General features: G+C 53.4%; 1 pseudogene across 1 annotated transcript in view; it reads right to left on the bottom strand.

The window, feature by feature from the left end:
* LOC106596092 (heat shock 70 kDa protein 14-like) overlaps positions 1 to 12,164 on the bottom strand; it is a 37,001-nt pseudogene extending 24,837 nt beyond the window's left edge. The window contains exons 1-5 of the transcript XR_006763575.1: positions 12,085 to 12,164; positions 9,750 to 9,832; positions 6,645 to 6,693; positions 5,328 to 5,430; positions 2,695 to 2,890 (exon numbers count right to left, since the gene is read on the bottom strand). The product of XR_006763575.1 is annotated as a heat shock 70 kDa protein 14-like (transcript). The remainder of the gene's footprint in view (positions 1 to 2,694; positions 2,891 to 5,327; positions 5,431 to 6,644; positions 6,694 to 9,749; positions 9,833 to 12,084) is intronic.
* Positions 12,165 to 12,500: the final 336 nt, after the last annotated feature.

Here is a 12,500-nt window from a genome sequence, read left to right as displayed (position 1 = left end):
CGATGATCTTCCTAGGTTAACCTCTCTAGGGTAGGGGGCAGTATTTTCACATCCGGATAAAAATAAATAACATACCCGATTTAATCTGGTTATTACTCCTGCCCAGAAACTAGAATATGCATATAATTGTTTGATTTGGATAGAAAACACCCTAAAGTTTCTAAAACTGTTTGAATGGTGTCTGTGAGTATAACAGAACTCATATGGCAGGCAGAAACCTGAGAAGATTCTGTACAGGAAGTGCCGTCTCTGACCATTCCTTGGCCTTCTACACTCTCTTTATCGAAAACAGAGGATCTCTGCTGTAACGTGACACTTTAACTGGGAATATTGGAGACTCATGTTAAAAGGAACCACCAGCTTTCATATGTTCTCATGTTCTGAGCGAGGAACTTAAACGTTAGCTTTCTCACATGGCTCATATTGCACCTAACAACTGTTCTGCCATTATTTAAACATGTTTCATTATTTATGAGACTAAATAGATGTATTAAATTAAAATAAAAGTGTTCATTCAGTATTGTTGTAATTGTCATTATTACAAACATGGGCCGATTAATTCTGTATGGGCTATATTTGGTCCTCCAATAACTGGGTATGGGTGCACCTCTAGTTATAGACCAGGAGGAGGAGGAGGAGGAGTGGTGTGGGTGGACCAGGAGGAGGAGTGGTGTGGGTGGACCAGGAGGAGGAGTGGTGTGGGTGGACCAGGAGGAGGAGTGGTGTGGGTGGACCAGGAGGAGGAGTGGTGTGGGTGGACCAGGAGGAGGAGTGGTGTGGGTGGACCAGGAGGAGGAGTGGTGTGGGTGGACCAGGAGGAGGAGTGGTGTGGGTGGACCAGGAGGAGGAGTGGTGTGGGTGGACCAGGAGGAGGAGTGGTGTGGGTGGACCAGGAGGAGGAGTGGTGTGGGTGGACCAGGAGGAGGAGTGGTGTGGGTGGACCAGGAGGAGGAGTGGTGTGGGTGGACCAGGAGGAGGAGTGGTGTGGGTGGACCAGGAGGAGGAGTGGTGTGGGTGGACCAGGAGGAGGAGTGGTGTGGGTGGACCAGGAGGAGGAGTGGTGTGGGTGGACCAGGAGGAGGAGTGGTGTGGGTGGACCAGGAGGAGGAGTGGTGTGGGTGGACCAGGAGGAGGAGTGGTGTGGGTGGACCAGGAGGAGGAGTGGTGTGGGTGGACCAGGAGGAGGAGTGTGTGGGTGGACCAGGAGGAGGAGTGGTGTGGGTGGACCAGGAGGAGGAGTGGTGTGGGTGGACCAGGAGGAGGAGTGGTGTGGGTGGACCAGGAGGAGGAGTGGTGTGGGTGGACCAGGAGGAGGAGTGGTGTGGGTGGACCAGGAGGAGGAGTGGTGTGGGTGGACCAGGAGGAGGAGTGGTGTGGGTGGACCAGGAGGAGGAGTGGTGTGGGTGGACCAGGAGGAGGAGTGGTGTGGGTGGACCAGGAGGAGGAGTGGTGTGGGTGGACCAGGAGGAGGAGTGGTGTGGGTGGACCAGGAGGAGGAGTGGTGTGGGTGGACCAGGAGGAGGAGTGGTGTGGGTGGACCAGGAGGAGGAGTGGTGTGGGTGGACCAGGAGGAGGAGTGGTGTGGGTGGACCAGGAGGAGGAGTGGTGTGGGTGGACCAGGAGGAGGAGTGGTGTGGGTGGACCAGGAGGAGGAGTGGTGTGGGTGGACCAGGAGGAGGAGTGGTGTGGGTGGACCAGGAGGAGGAGTGGTGTGGGTGGACCAGGAGGAGGAGTGGTGTGGGTGGACCAGGAGGAGGAGTGGTGTGGGTGGACCAGGAGGAGGAGTGGTGTGGGTGGACCAGGAGGAGGAGTGGTGTGGGTGGACCAGGAGGAGGAGTGGTGTGGGTGGACCAGGAGGAGGAGTGGTGTGGGTGGACCAGGAGGAGGAGTGGTGTGGGTGGACCAGGAGGAGGAGTGGTGTGGGTGGACCAGGAGGAGGAGTGGTGTGGGTGGACCAGGAGGAGTGGTGTGGGTGGACCAGGAGGAGTGGTGTGGGTGGACCAGGAGGAGTGGTGTGGGTGGACCAGGAGGAGTGGGTGTGGGTGGACCAGGAGGAGTGGTGTGGGTGGACCAGGAGGAGGAGGAGTGGTGTGGGTGGACCAGGAGGAGGAGGAGTGGTGTGGGTGGACCAGGAGGAGGAGGAGTGGTGTGGGTGGACCAGGAGGAGGAGTGGTGTGGGTGGACCAGGAGGAGGAGTGGTGTGGGTGGACCAGGAGGAGGAGTGGTGTGGGTGGACCAGGAGGAGGAGTGGTGTGGGTGGACCAGGAGGAGTGGTGTGGGTGGACCAGGAGGAGTGGTGTGGGTGGACCAGGAGGAGTGGTGTGGGTGGACCAGGAGGAGTGGTGTGGGTGGACCAGGAGGAGTGGTGTGGGTGGACCAGGAGGAGTGGTGTGGGTGGACCAGGAGGAGTGGTGTGGGTGGACCAGGAGGAGTGGTGTGGGTGGACCAGGAGGAGTGGTGTGGGTGGACCAGGAGGAGGAGGAGTGGTGTGGGTGGACCAGGAGGAGGAGGAGTGGTGTGGGTGGACCAGGAGGAGTGGTGTGGGTGGACCAGGAGGAGTGGTGTGGGTGGACCAGGAGGAGTGGTGTGGGTGGACCAGGAGGAGGAGGAGTGGTGTGGGTGGACCAGGAGGAGTGGTGTGGGTGGACCAGGAGGAGGAGGAGTGGTGTGGGTGGACCAGGAGGAGGAGTGTACCTCTTCCCAGAGGGGCAGTCCTGCCCGATGCCGTAGGCCAGTAGAGCAGCAGCTGGCTCGTGGATCAGCCTCAACACGCGGAAACCCGCCGCCTCCGCAGACGCCCTCAACGCCGCCTTCTGGGCATGTGCGAACTCAAAGGGGACGGTGATGACAGCCTCTGTGACATCAGCACCCAAGGCCGACTGAGCCGTCTCTATGGAAACAACAACAGCTACATATGGTAGCTACATATGGTACCCTATCAGGGAACAAGTTAAAACTATGGTCAAACTACTTCCACCTGGCACATACATCAAAAAAAATAAAAGGGAACACTTAAACAACACAATGTAACTCCAAGTCAATCACACTTCTGTGAAATCAAACTGTCCACTTAGGAAGCAACACTGATTGACAATAAATTTCACATGCTGTTGTGCAAATGGAATAGACAACAGGTGGAAATTATAGGCAATTAGCAAGACACACCCAATAAAGGAGTGGTTCTGCAGGTGGGGACCGCAGACCGCTTCTCAGTTCCTATGCTTCCTAGCTGATGTTTTGGTCACTTTTGAATGCTGGCGGTGCTTTCACTCTAGTGGTAGCATGAGACGGAGTCTACAACCCACACAAGTGGCTCAGGTAGTGCAGCTCATCCAGGATGGCACATCAATGCGAGCTGTGGCAAGAAGGTTTGCTGTGTCTGTCAGCGTAGTGTCCAGAGCATGGAGGCGCTACCAGGAGACAGGCCAGTACATCAGGAGACGTGGAGGAGGCCGTAGGAGGGCAACAACCCAGCAGCAGGACCGCTACCTCCGCCTTTGTGCAAGGAGGAGCAGGAGAAGCACTGCAAAATGACCTCCAGCAGGCCACAAATGTGCATGTGTCTGCTCAAACGGTCAGAAACAGACTCCCTGAGGGTGGTATGAGGGCCCGGCGTCCACAGGTGGGGGTTGTGCTTACAGCCCAACACCGTGCAGGACGTTTGGCATTTGCCAGAGAACACCAAGATTGGCAAATTCGCCACTCGCGCCCTGTGCTCTTCACAGATGAAAGCAGGCTCACACTGAGCACGTGACAGACGTGACAGAGTCTGGAGACGCCGTGGAGAACGTTCTGCTGCCTGCAACATCCTCCAGCATGACCGGTTTGGCGGTGGGTCAGTCATGGTGTGGGGTGGCATTTCTTTGGGGGGCCGCACAGCCCTCCATGTGCTCGCCAGAGGTAGCCTGACTGCCATTAGGTACCGAGATGAGATCCTCAGACCCCTTGTGAGACCATATGCTGGTGCGGTTGGCCCTGGGTTCCTCCTAATGCAAGATAATGCTAGACCTCATGTGGCTGGAGTGTGTCAGCAGTTCCTGCAAGAGGAAGGCATTGATGCTATGGCCCGTTCCCCAGACCTGAATCCAATTGAGCCCATCTGGGACATCATGTCTCGCTCCATCCACCAATGCCACGTTGCACCACAGACTGTCCAGGAGTTGGCGGATGCTTTAGTCCAGGTCTTGGAGGAGATCCCTCAGGAGACCATCCGCCACCTCATCAGGAGCATGCCCAGGCGTTGTAGGGAGGTCATACAGGCACATGGAGGCCACACACACTACTGAGCCTCATTTTGACTTGTTTTAAGGACATTACATCAAAGTTGGATCAGCCTGTAGTGTGGTTTTCCACTTTCATTTCGAGTGTGACTCCAAATCCAGACCTCCATGGGTTGATAAATTGGATTTCCATTGATTATTTTGTGATTTTGTTGTCAGCACATTGAACTATGTAAAGAAAAAAGTATTTAATAAGATTATTTCATTCAGATCTAGGATGTGTTATTTTAGTGTTCCCTTTATTTTTTTGAGCAGTGTATATTGGCCAGGTGGAAGTTCCACCATATTCCCTCATCCCTCATCCTCCATCCAATCATCTGGGATCTCCACTAGTGTCTGGGGGAGGGGCATCTTGTGTAGGATGGGGGGATGAGGGATGGGGGGGGCAGTGTGATCTAACCTTTCATCTTGTGTAGGATGGGGGATGAGGGGGGCAGTGTGTAGGATGAGGGATGGGGGGATGAGGGATGAGGGATGGGGGATGGGGGATGAGGGGGGCAGTGTGATCTAACCTTTCATCTTGTGGGGGATGAGGGGGGGCAGTGTGTAGGATGAGGGATGGGGATGAGGGATGGGGGGGCAGTGTGATCTAACCTTTCATCTTGTGTAGGATGAGGGATGAGGGATGGGGGGGCAGTGTGTAGGATGAGGGATGGGGGATGAGGGATGGGAGGGCAGTGTGTAGGATGAGGGATGGGGGATGAGGGATGGGGGGCAGTGTGTAGGATGGGGGATGAGGGATGGGGGGGGATAGTGTGATCTAACCTTTCATCTTGTGTAGGATGAGGGATGAGGGATGGGGGGGGGCAGTGTGATCTAACCTTTCATCTTGTGTAGGATGGGGGGATGGGGGGGGCAGTGTGTAGGATGAGGGATGGGGGATGAGGGATGGGGGGGCAGTGTGTAGGATGAGGGATGGGGGATGAGGGATGGGGGAGATAGTGTGATCTACCTTTCATCTTGTGTAGGATGAGGGATGAGGGATGAGGGATGGGGGGCAGTGTGTAGGATGGGGGATGAGGGATGGGGGGAGATAGTGTGATCTACCTTTCATCTTGTGTAGGATGAGTTTGGCGACATCTTGTGGAGCCACATGTCTGGTCGTCTCTCCAGTCATCTCATACACTGGCTTCTCTCCCTTGTTGACCAACTGAAACACATTAACGAGTTAATCCCCGATAGCGTAGCGTTGGGTAGCCCGAGGCGTGTTAATCCCGATAGCGTAGCGTTGGGTAGCCCGGGCGCGTTAATCCCCGATAGCGTAGCGTTGGGTAGCCCGGGCGCGTTAATCCCCGATAGCGTAGCGTTGGGTAGCCCGGGCGCGTTAATCCCCGATAGCGTAGCGTTGGGTAGCCCGGGCGCGTTAATCCCGATAGCGTAGCGTTGGGTAGCCCGGGCGCGTTAATCCCGATAGCGTAGCGTTGGGTAGCCCGGGCGCGTTAATCCCCGATAGCGTAGCGTTGGGTAGCCCGGGCGCGTTAATCCCCGATAGCGTAGCGTTGGGTAGCCCGGAGCGCGTTAATCCCCGATAGCGTAGCGTTGGGTAGCCCGGGCGCGTTAATCCCCGATAGCGTAGCGTTGGGTAGCCCCGGGCGCGTTAATCCCCGATAGCGTAGCGTTGGGTAGCCCGGGCGCGTTAATCCCCGATAGCGTAGCGTTGGGTAGCCCGGGGCGCGTTAATCCCGATAGCGTGGCGTTGGGTAGCCCGGGCGCGTTAATCCCCGATAGCGTAGCGTTGGGTAGCCGGGCGCGTTAATCCCGATAGCGTAGCGTTGGGTAGCCCGGGGCGCGTTAATCCCGATAGCGTAGCGTTGGGTAGCCCGGGCGCGTTAATCCCCGATAAGCGTAGCGTTGGGTAGCCCCGGGCGCGTTAATCCCCGATAGCGTAGCGTTGGGTAGCCCGGGCGCGTTAATCCCCGATAGCGTAGCGTTGGGTAGCCCGGGGCGCGTTAATCCCCGATAGCGTAGCGTTGGGTAGCCCGGGCGCGTTAATCCCCGATAGCGTAGCGTTGGGTAGCCGAGCGCGTTAATCCCCGATAGCGTAGCGTTGGGTAGCCCGAGGCGCGTTAATCCCCGATAGCGTAGCGTTGGGTAGCCCGAGGCGCGTTAATCCCCGATAGCGTAGCGTTGGGTAGCCCCGAGGCGCGTTAATCCCCGATAGCGTAGCGTTGGGTAGCCCGAGGCGCGTTAATCCCCGATAGCGTAGCGTTGGGTAGCCCGAGGCGCGTTAATCCCCGATAGCGTAGCGTTGGGTAGCCCGAGGCGCGTTAATCCCCGATAAGCGTAGCGTTAGGTAGCCCGAGGCGTGTTAATCCCTGATAAGTGTTATGTCGTCTAATCGGCGGTAGAGGATTATATACTCACAGGACATTTACTCTCAGCTTTATGCGTCTGAACCTCCGGATCCTCGAAGCTGCCGACAGGAAGAGGAAAAGGGGGAGAAGCAACAACGTGAGTTGAGTTCATTCTGCCGAAGATTAGCGGCTACGCTGCCTTTCCCAACCGCTAGGCTACGCTGCCTTTCCCAACCGCTAGGCTACGCTGCCTCTTTTCCCAACCGCTAGGCTACGCTGCCTTTCCCAACCGCTAGGCTACGCTGCCTTTCCCAACCGCTAGGCTACGCTGCCTTTCCCAACCGCTAGGCTACGCTGCCTTTCCCAACCGCTAGGCTACGCTGCCGCCCCCAACCGCTAGGCTACGCTGCCTTTCCCAACCGCTAGGCTACGCTGCCTTTCCCAACCGCTAGGCTACGCTGCCTTTCCCAACCGCTAGGCTACGCTGCCGCCCAACATTAGGAACATAGTGTAAGTCAGAAGTTAACATACACCTTAGCCAAATACATTTAAACTCAGTTTCACAATTCCTGACATTTAATCCAAGTAAAAATTCACTGTCTTAGGATCACCACTATTTCAAGAATGTGAAATGTCAGAATAATAGTAGAGAGAATAATTTATTTCAGCTTTAATTTCTTTCATCACATTCCCAGTGGGTCAGAAGTTTACAACTCAATTAGTATTTGGTAGCATTGTCTTTAAATAGTTTAACTTGGGTCAAACGTTTCAGGTAGCCTTCCACAAGCTTCCCACAATCAGTTGGGTGAATTTTGGCCCATTCCTCCTGACAGAGCTGGTGTAACTGAGTCAGGTTTGTAGGCCTCCTTGCTCGCACACACTTTTTTCAGTTCTGCCCACAAATTTTCTATAAGATTGAGGTCAGGGCTTTGTGATGGCCACTCCAATTCCTTGACTTTGTTGTCCTTAAGCCATTTTGCCATAACTTTGGAAGTATGCTTGGGGTCATTGTCCATTTGGAAGTCGCATTTGCGACCAAGCTTTAACTTCCTGACTGATGTCTTAAGATGTTGCTGCAATATCCACATAATTTTCCTTCTCATGACACCATCTATTTTGTGAAGTGCACCAGTCCCTCCTGCAGCAAAGCACCCCCACAACATGATGCTGCCACCCCCGTGCTTCACGGTTGGGATGGTGTTCTTCGGCTTGCAAGCCTCCCCCTTTTTCCTCCAAACATAACGATGGTCATTATGGCCAAACAGTTCTAATTTTGTTTCATCAGACCTGACGACATTTCTCCAAAAAGTACGATCTTTGTCCCCATATGCAGTTGCAAACCAGTCTGTCTTTTTTATGGCGGTTTTGGAGCAGTGGCTTCTTCCTTGCTGAGCAGCCTTTCAGGTTATGTTGATATAGGACTCGTTTTACTGTGGATGTAGATACTTTTGTACCCGTTTCCTCCAGCATCTTCACAAGGTCCTTTGCTGTTGTTCTGGGATTGATTTGCACATTTCGCACCAAAGTACGTTCATCTCTAGGAGACAGAACGCGTCTCCTTCCTGAGCGGTATGACGGCTGCGTGGTCCCATGGTGTTAATACTTGCGTACTATTGTTTGTACAGATGAACGTGGTACCTTCAGGCGTTTGGAAATTGCTCCCAAGGATGAACCAGACTTGTGGAGGTCTACATTTTTTTTCTGAGGTCTTGGCTGATTTCTTTTGATTTTCCCATGATGTCAAGTAAAGAGGCACTGAGTTTGAAGGTAGGCCTTGAAATGCATCCACAGGTACACCTCCAATTGACTCAAATTATGTCAATTAGTCTATCAGAAGCTTCTAAAGCCATGACATTTTCTGGAATTTTCCAGCTGTTTAAAGGCACAGTCAACTTAGTGTATGTAAACTTCTGACCCACTGGAATTGTGATCCAGTGAATTATAAGTGAAATAATCTGTCTGTAAACAATTGTTGGAAAAATTACTTGTGTCACGCACAAAGTAGATGTCCTAACCGACTTGCCAAAACTATAGTTTGTTTAACAAGACATTTGTGGAGTGGATGAAAAACGAGTTTTAATGACTCCAACCTAAGTGGATGTAAACTTCTGACTTCAACTGTAATACAGACCCTCACCTCCTCCCCGGCACCTGTAATACAGACCCTCACCTCCTCCCCCGGCACCTGTAATACAGACCCTCACCTCCTCCCCCGGCACCTGTAATACAGACCCTCACCTCCTCCCCCGGCACCTGTAATACAGACCCTCACCTCCTCCCCGGCACCTGTAATACAGACCCTCACCTCCTCCCCGGCACCTGTAATACAGACCCTCACCTCCTCCCCGGCACCTGTAATACAGACCCTCACCTCCTCCCCGGCACCTGTAATACAGACCCTCACCTCCTCCCCCGGCACCTGTAATACAGACCCTCACCTCCTCCCCCGGCACCTGTAATACAGACCCTCACCTCCTCCCCCCGGCACCTGTAATACAGACCCTCACCTCCTCCCCCGGCACCTGTAATACAGACCCTCACCTCCTCCCCCGGCACCTGTAATACAGACCCTCACCTCCTCCCCGGCACCTGTAATACAGACCCTCACCTCCTCCCCGGCACCTGTAATACAGACCCTCACCTCCTCCCGGCACCTGTAATACAGACCCTCACCTCCTCCCCCGGCACCTGTAATACAGACCCTCACCTCCTCCCCGGCACCTGTAATACAGACCCTCACCTCCTCCCCGGCACCTGTAATACAGACCCTCACCTCCTCCCGGCACCTGTAATACAGACCCTCACCTCCTCCCGGCACCTGTAATACAGACCCTCACCTCCTCCCCCGGCACCTGTAATACAGACCCTCACCTCCTCCCCCGGCACCTGTAATACAGACCCTCACCTCCTCCCCCCGGCACCTGTAATACAGACCCTCACCTCCTCCCCCGGCACCTGTAATACAGACCCTCACCTCCTCCCCGGCACCTGTAATACAGACCCTCACCTCCTCCCCGGCACCTGTAATACAGACCCTCACCTCCTCCCCGGCACCTGTAATACAGACCCTCACCTCCTCCTCCCCGGCACCTGTAATACAGACCCTCACCTCCTCCCCGGCACCTGTAATACAGACCCTCACCTCCTCCCCGGCACCTGTAATACAGACACTCACCTCCTCCCCAGCACCTGTTTGACTTTAACCACCGTGTTGGCTGCATTCCGGACACGACCCTGCTTAGCAGCAATCCCCACTATCTACAGGGAGAGAGAGAGAGATGAGAGGAGAGGGAGAGGACAGAGGCAGGGACGGGACAGAGGCAGGGACGGGACAGAGGCAGGGACGGGACAGAGGCAGGGACGGGACAGAGGCAGGGACGGGACAGAGGCAGGGACGGGACAGAGGCAGGGACGGGACAGAGGCAGGGACGGGACAGAGGGAGAGACGGGACAGAGGCAGGGACGGGACATCATGACCAGAGATATGATCCTACATGCTCTGCACACCACCACAGTAATAACAGGTTCCTCTATCGTTTGAGGTCAGTAATATTAATTATACTTCAAAATATAAAATGTAACATGTAACAATTTTACTGAGATATGGTTCATACAAGGAAATGAGTCGACTGAAATAACTTCATCTATGGATTTCACATGACTGGGCAGGGGTGCAGACATGGGTGGGCACAGGCCCACCCACTGGGGAGCCAGGCCCAGCCAATCAGAATGAGTTTTTCCCCACAGAGAGGCTTTATTACAGACTTAAAAAAGCTCACTAACAGGGACGTAAACATCAGGTGTTGCGTTGTATTGGAGGTGCATCTTGGTGAATTATGTGAGGTGTTGTATTGTTGGAGGTGCATCTTGGTGAATTATGTGAGGTGTTGTGTTGTTGGAGGTGCATCTTGGTGAATTATGTGAGGTGTTGTATTGTTGGAGGTGCATCTTGGTGAATTATGTGAGGTGTTGTGTTGTTGGAGGTGCATCTTGGTGAATTATGTGAGGTGTTGTATTGTTGGAGGTGCATCTTGGTGAATTATGTGAGGTGTTGTGTTGTTGGAGGTGCATCTTGGTGAATTATGTGAGGTGTTGTGTTGTTGGAGGTGCATCTTGGTGAATTATGTGAGGTGTTGTATTGTTGGAGGTGCATCTTGGTGAATTATGTGAGGTGTTGTGTTGGAGGTGCATCTTGGTGAATTATGTGAGGTGTTGGAGGTGCATCTTGGTCAGTTTAGCTCAGAAAATGCAACCCTTGTCTATCTGCCGCCACAGGCGGGGCCTAATGAGCGGGCCGGCCGATCCTGAGGCCCGTTGTCGTGCCCGTTCATCTGCCGCCATCACCTCATGTTTTAGCATGATCCTGCACAGCCCCATGTGGCAAGGATCTGTTAGCAAGCTGACAGCTGAAAACATCCCAGTTCTCCAATGGCCAGCATTCTCAGACATGTCACCCTAGATGAGCATGTTTGGGATGCTCTGGATCGAGGTGTACGACGGCGTGTTCCAGTTCCCACCAATATCCAGTAACTTCTCAGAGCCATTGGAGAGGAGTGGGGACGACATTCCACAATCAACAGCCTGATCAACTCTATGTGAAGGAGATGTGTCGCGCTGCTTGAGGTAAATGGTGGAGACACCAGATACTGACTGGTTCTGATCCAGACCCACTACCTGTTCTTTTAAAAGGTACATGTGACCAACCGATATCTATATTCCCAGTCATGTGAAATCCATAGATTAGGGCCTAATGAATTGATTTCCTTATATGAACTGTAACTCAGTAAAATCTTTGAAATTGTTGCATTTATGTTTCTGAAAAGCTAGTCTGGTAAAGAGGTGCTTTTGTCTTAAAGGGGCAGTGTCCTATTTCTAAAACAGGCTTGAAGGCATAAGGTAGCGGACATGCTAGTATGGTTCTCTGTATGGTAATAACACTGCATTTCATTTGTAAAGTGGTTTCTCGCATTATATAATACAATTTCAGTTACCTATTTGGCCAATTATGTTAGATAAATGTCATAAGTGATTTGAGCTTTCAGACAAGTAAAACACCAGGTCCTGAAATGGTTAACGCCAGTCAAGCCATGCATGAACCATTTTAATTGAAAACAATCACAGTAAGGTAGTTAACTGTTACCCAGATATGATATTGAGATAAACGGCTGCATTGGAACTTTAAAGCGGGTACAGCCTCAGCGTTCAGAGTGATTTAAAGGAAAGTCTTCGCTAGGAAGACCTGGAATCTGCACACTGGAGAAAGACATCAGGGACTGTACACAGGTGTTCGGCGCAGGCTCGATAGCTAATTAGCAACAGGTGGTCGCCTCTAGTCTTCCATCTGTTTCCACCCCGCCAGTGAAGCACTTTAATGTTCAGACCGAGCATAAAGTTTATTTTGTCCATCCCCACCACATTATATTGGTCATATACACATATTTAACAGATGTAACAGATGTAACAGATGAGGGAAGTAAAATGAAACGTTATGTTAACTAGTTGTATGTTACCTGTTCCGTGTCCCGGTAAGCCACCACGGCAGGAGTGACTCGGTCCCGGCGTCATTGGCGACCACCTCCGCTCGGCCATCCTGCACAAAACACAACATTACTGTGACAACCCTTCACCACCCTGGCTTCACCACCCTGGCTTCACCACCCCCCCGGCTTCACCCCCCTGCCTTCACCACCTCCGCTCGGCCATCCTGCACAAAACACAACATTACTGTGACAACCCTTCACCACCCTGGCTTCAACCCCCCCGGCTTCAACACCCCGGCTTCATCACCCCCAGCTTCACCACCCTGCCTTCACCCCCCGGCTTCACCCCCCCCCGGCTTCACCCCTGCCTTCACCACCTCCGCTCGGCCATCCTGCACAAAACACAACATTACTGTGACAACCCTTCACCACCCTGGCTTCACCCC

Source organism: Salmo salar, unplaced genomic scaffold (genome assembly GCF_905237065.1).
Source record: "Salmo salar unplaced genomic scaffold, Ssal_v3.1, whole genome shotgun sequence".
Classification (NCBI taxonomy): Eukaryota; Metazoa; Chordata; class Actinopteri; order Salmoniformes; family Salmonidae; genus Salmo; species Salmo salar.
This window is presented reverse-complemented; position numbering and strand designations above follow the sequence as displayed.